The sequence below is a fragment of the Lygodium microphyllum genome, chromosome 25 (genome assembly GCF_053477565.2).
Source record: "Lygodium microphyllum isolate KBCC chromosome 25, Lygodium_microphyllum_v1.1.10, whole genome shotgun sequence".
NCBI classification, from domain to species: domain Eukaryota; kingdom Viridiplantae; phylum Streptophyta; class Polypodiopsida; order Schizaeales; family Lygodiaceae; genus Lygodium; species Lygodium microphyllum.
This window is the reverse complement of record NC_141159.1, coordinates 95,752,851-95,758,544: the sequence shown is the minus strand read 5'-3', so window position 1 is coordinate 95,758,544 and position 5,694 is coordinate 95,752,851.

The window sequence follows — 5,694 nt, the reverse complement described above, 5'->3', positions numbered from 1 at the left end:
TAGCCTCGGCCTCTTTTGCATAACGCGACTGGAGTTTATTAATGCTCGAGGGTGGAGCATTTAGCCCAGGGTTCTTCTAGTCACGGGGAGATCACTTGAAATTGCTCACTACGCGGTGTGAGCGGGGTCTAAAATTATTAATATTTCACGCGAAAATATTACAAACACATGCATGCAATGTCCCTTGCATCAAAAACCTGCCATTAGCTGATCTTTACATGACAACAATTACAATGTCTTGGCTACATGATTGAAACTCCAAAGCAGGACACAACTTGCAGTCTGAATGTATCTAAATAGTTGAACATTTATGTCGTTTCTTGTGTGGAAAACTAGCAATGCATAATTTCTATAAGATAATATCGGTGTAATGGCTTGGCTCTATGATCAGAACTCGAAAGCAAGGCTAATAGCATTACAGTTTGCAAAATCTGAACATGTGTATGCTTGTTTGAACGTTTGTTTTAATGAAGCGAAAACAACAATTTATGTCTTGTGTGTTACCTACCACATGCATAATTTCTACATGATAAAGTTGCTATTATGGCTTGGCTCTGTGATCAGAACTCCAAAGCAGGACATAATAGCATGAAAATTTGCAGTCTAAACGTATGTATGCTTGTTGAACGGTTGTTTATAAGGAAACAGAAACAACAACGGGATGGGAGAGGCAACTTTCAAACCAAGGCCTTTGATGTGTGTGTGTGGGAAGCCACCCACTACTTCTTTGTTGTGGACTGCACTTCCTCGATCTTCATGGTTGCACAACTAAGGCAGTTAGGGCTACTGACACTCCGTTATTGTTTGTCCAGTATATCGCATAAAAAATGCATGGCTTCCTAAACCCTGTTCCTCTCTCGCAAGAAGCAAAAAACGTTTGTTGCTGTTTTGTTTTATTTTTATCATTATTAGTATTGTTATTGTTGTTCCTACTGTTAACCTCATTTTCCCTCGTTCTTGAAACTTCAACAACATTCTTACACACTAGTAGAAATTGTTTGAGGGGCTTCCCACCATCCCCTCTCATAAACATACTAGTAGAAATTGTTTTAGAGAGGCTTCCCACCATCCCTTGTGAGACTCATCGCAAGCTTTGGTGGGGTCAAAATAGAAAAGATACCAATAATATATGAATTTTCATGGAGAGTTTCGTAACTTTTGTAAATTGCAAGAGTTTGGAACTTATATATATTTGTTTTAGGAACTTACAGCCTACAAAAGGTAAGTAGCATGCAAGAGGTTATATAAGTTTGCATTTACTCCAATTGTACCTTTAAGACCCCATGCTTTGGATACTTGGGAAAGATAACATGCAAAAATATCATTTATGTTTGAATAGTTTGAGATGTCATTTGAAAGGGGTTAGTGGGAAACCCCTCTTGACACTAGTTCACTACTAAGACATTGTAATGTCCTCAATACATTATTCTACCCTTTGGTATTAAGAGCTTGATGTAAATTTTCCAAATGCAATGTAAAAAAAATAGGGCTGGACTAGTGGCAGTGTATGTAGAGGAGCATGTACATACAACATTAGATCTTTTCATTGAACTAAAAAGAGTAAATTGAAGGCATTTTAGTCTAAAGTAATAAGATGAGGGAAAATGGAGTTCTTTCAAGCTATCTATTGATGAAAAAATGACAAATATTAAAGAAGGGCTAAGGGGAAGATGAACACCACATAACCTTGAATTGGGTCCAATTATATTGTTGTTCTTTTGTTGTTATATTATTTATTATTAATATTTTTGTATTGTTGCTATTCAACCACTATATTCATGTACTCTCATAGGTAGGACTTGAGCACTCCTCAAATATGAAGCTATTGAAGCATTTGAGGGACCAAAACAATGTGATATTGGCACACACATATGTAATTGAAAGAACTTTCTATGCAAGGACACTTTGCATCAAGAGTGCGCACTCTAAACTCATAAACGTTTATTAATTTAATATGCATTTTACGGAATCACCCGCTATGAAATCACCCATGTACACACTAAATTAATGAAACGCCCGAAAAGGACAGGCGTCCCCATCAACTTCTCACACAAAGAATCCACTTTGTGTATGAGCCCCGGTCATCAAAGTTTACAGAATCCACCGTAAAACCTCACGGAATCCACTGTGGCACGGAATCCACCGTGAAATATGCCTCCTGGCATCAGTCCTAGCCAGACATGACCTTTTCAACTCTGTCTCGGAGGCATACGAACACGAATGTCAGCCAAACTTTGTAGGATCCTTCCTAAGGTATCAAAGTCCAATTTGGATGCATCATTCATCATTAATCCTCTCCTAATTAAAACTTTTTAGACATCTTTAGTTCAGCCCTGCTTGTTCATTGCAATCTCCTACAGCCATATCACCCTCCTAGGTCAAACAACCACTACATACTTAGCCAATCAATCATGCATGCAACCCAAACATTGTCTCTTGGATCAAATGGTAGTCCATTAATCATGTCATGCCTTGTCGATATCCTTGAACCATACTCTTATATGTATACTTTTCCTTGGAAGAAAAGTGGTAGTATCATCCCAATGTCTTTTTTATGCTTCTCTTAGTCATCTATATCCACCTGAACATTGGATAAGACATGAGTATCTTGTAATCCTTGTCCTAGATTTTATCTATATCATTGAATTCTATAGTATCCATATCCACAAACTTTGCGTTGACATTTCTGGGTCTAGTTTATACCTAACATTTCTAGGCATTTTATTGTGGCCATTATGATGTTTATTTGGGTGTTTTATGCTGGCCAAGCTACTCCATTTAAGGCATATTTTGTTCTCTATATTCAGGCTCCTCCTCAATCAATCATTATCACCTATAGGTTATGTTGGAGAGATGGAGCCAGTGCCATTACCTGTGTAGCTAGTGACTCATTGTTGTATGCGAATGTCTCGTGTTTGGTGTATGGATTCCATTTTTCGAACATTCTTTTGAGTTCTCTTCTTCGCATTGTTTTTTTCTCTTTTGTCCTTGTGTTCAACAGCTTATTACAACATTTGTTTATGCTTCCATTGCTACATCCACTTTTGACATGGTATCAGATTTTAGGATCCAAGTTCGTGTTGTTGTTTTCTACTATTTTAGGTTTGCATTTTGGCTTTTTTGCAGTTGATTGGACCCATTCTTGATTGTTACAATTGATTTTTCAGCCTAGGTGACCATCTTTTGCTAATTTTTGGCTTGGTTTTTGCTCTTTGTCTTAGTGTTTTGTAGTCCACCGTTTGTGTTTTAGGGAGAATAGCCTCAGGCAACCTGCTTTTATCCAGGATGACTGCATTTATTGCAGTTATCGACTGCATTTTGACTCCGGCTGTTGCATTTTCACTGCTTGTGAAGGGCAAAAGTGTTTTAGACTGATTTTTGTTATGCTTAATTCATATTTTTACCTTATACATTGCGTGTAAACTCTGTCGTATAGTCTGTGCTCTTGGTTTGGCTGTACTCTCTTTCTCCTCCTCTTCTTTTCGTTCTTTTCTATTCCTATCATCTCTAGATGGCTCCCCCTGTTGTTCCAGTGATGAAAATTTACATAGCCCTAATTATCTCACATGGAGTGATGTTATGAAAGCTTGGTTTGTGCAAAAGTGGTTATGATACGTTGTATCTAGAGCTTGTGAGCGTCCTACTCCTCTTCGAATTGATTTTAAGTAGGACAATTATGAAGAAGTTGTGCTCACATGGGATATTGATGATGCTTGTGCATATTCTTCCATTCTTTGGTGCATTTCCAAAGAAGTTCATCTAGCAATCACCCTCGGGGAAGTTACTATATCTATATCCTCTACATCACGTGCATTCAAGGCCTATTTATAAATATCCTTATCTGTGAATTTTTCTTAAATAAAACATAACCCTTTTCTATTCAATCTATAAATAATCCATTGATATTACACCCTTATGTATGTAAAAATCTATAAAAATAGTATTTTAAAAATACCTTAATTTGAACCCACGTGATGCACACATATATTCATGAGTAACTTAATCAAGCAGTCACCGCCTGTAGGACTTCTCCTGCAATTTGGGCAAAGCTTCAAATATTGTATAAGGATCCCTTACCTATGCATGACATTTCTCTTTATCAACAACTCAGATAGCCAAAGGATATGATTTGGTATTTCTTACTTCATGTCACACTGGTATAGGACCAGCCTCAACATATGCAATCTTCCCTTCTAGAGGCTCATCTTGTGGGAAATGTGCTCTATAAGCTCCCTCTAGAGTTTAATGGATTGGCCAATGCTTTGTGGGCTCAAACAACATTGACACTTGTTAGTTTTCTATATATGCCCTCGATGATGCTTGAGCATGAGACGTCTTTGCGGTTATAGGAGAGGCTTCCCTCCTTGTCTGGTGGATCCAGTGAGGCCTTTATAGCTTCAGAGAGGGGTGATAGGAAGAAGAAGTTGAAGGCCCAGTCTAGTGTTATCATTTTGGTAAGAAGGGACATTTGCACAAGAATTGAAAAGAGTTAGCAGCTTCAAGGAAGGTGGAGATGAAGATGAAGGAGGATCATAACTCCTCTGCTCAGTCATCCTCTTTCTCTGACTCTGACGGATCATGGCCAAGGCCAAGGCCAAGGGGCGGACATGATCATCTTGTTCAGACTGCAGAAAGGGCTTGGCAGTGCTTCTTGCTTTCTAGTATCAATGATGCAGTCATCCCTCATGACTCTCTAGTGCAAGAGAGGGAGTGTGAGTGGGTGGCGAGATTGGGCGAGTACGCCTCATCTATACAGGTATATAGGTGTACAGGTTCTAGAGAGGGACATCCCTGACACATCAACTAAAGTCTAAGGGGTTTTGAAATCTTGGAGTTAGGGTTGATATCTAGGTTCATGATGTGCTATTATTTGACAGAGAGCGGTATTAGCTCCTAGCTCGAGCTCATATGAGGCAACACTTTGGCGATCTTGGCCAAAGGCAAGAAATTCATGGTCGTGTATGTTTAGAGGCATTTTTGACAAGATGGTCTTGTATTAGACACTCGACATTGACACTTAGGTTCTCTTTGAGGCACCGTGGTGGTGGCTTCATCACCCAGTACTTGGGTTTCCATGGTCTTATTTTGGTAATCTTTGTTGTATGGACTATGATGAGTCATTATCATTGTATCATTCTATTATATCAGATCACCCATGATTTGAGAGAGGGTGTTAGCAGTCTGGTTAGCTCATGTAAGTCTAGTGCATACTTGATATTTCTAGGTATTTTGGACATTTTATTGTGGCCATTATGATGTTTATTTGAGCATTTTATGCAAGTCGATCTGCTACCATTTATGACGTATTTTTTTCCTTTATATTTAGGCTCCTGCTTCTCAGTCAATCTTTATCACATACAGGTTTTGTTGGAGGGAGGGAATATCCATCTTAGATCATAGTGAAAATTCCATGGCTAACGTATTGCAGTATCAGGATTTAAGTTGAATTATATAGAAGGGGCCATAAAAATGTACTCTCTTTGAATTCTAGATTTATAGAAGGGGTATAACTATTGCCTCTGTTATTCAAAGAAGGGGTATATAAAATGGTATAAAATTTTTAAAAAGTGGTTTTTAAATTATCCTTTGAATGCACCTGATATAGAGGGCTTCTATACGGTGACCCCCTCGAGCATGCAATTAAACTATGACTCATTGTAGAAAAATCATATACGGGATTTGGTTCCTTTGCTT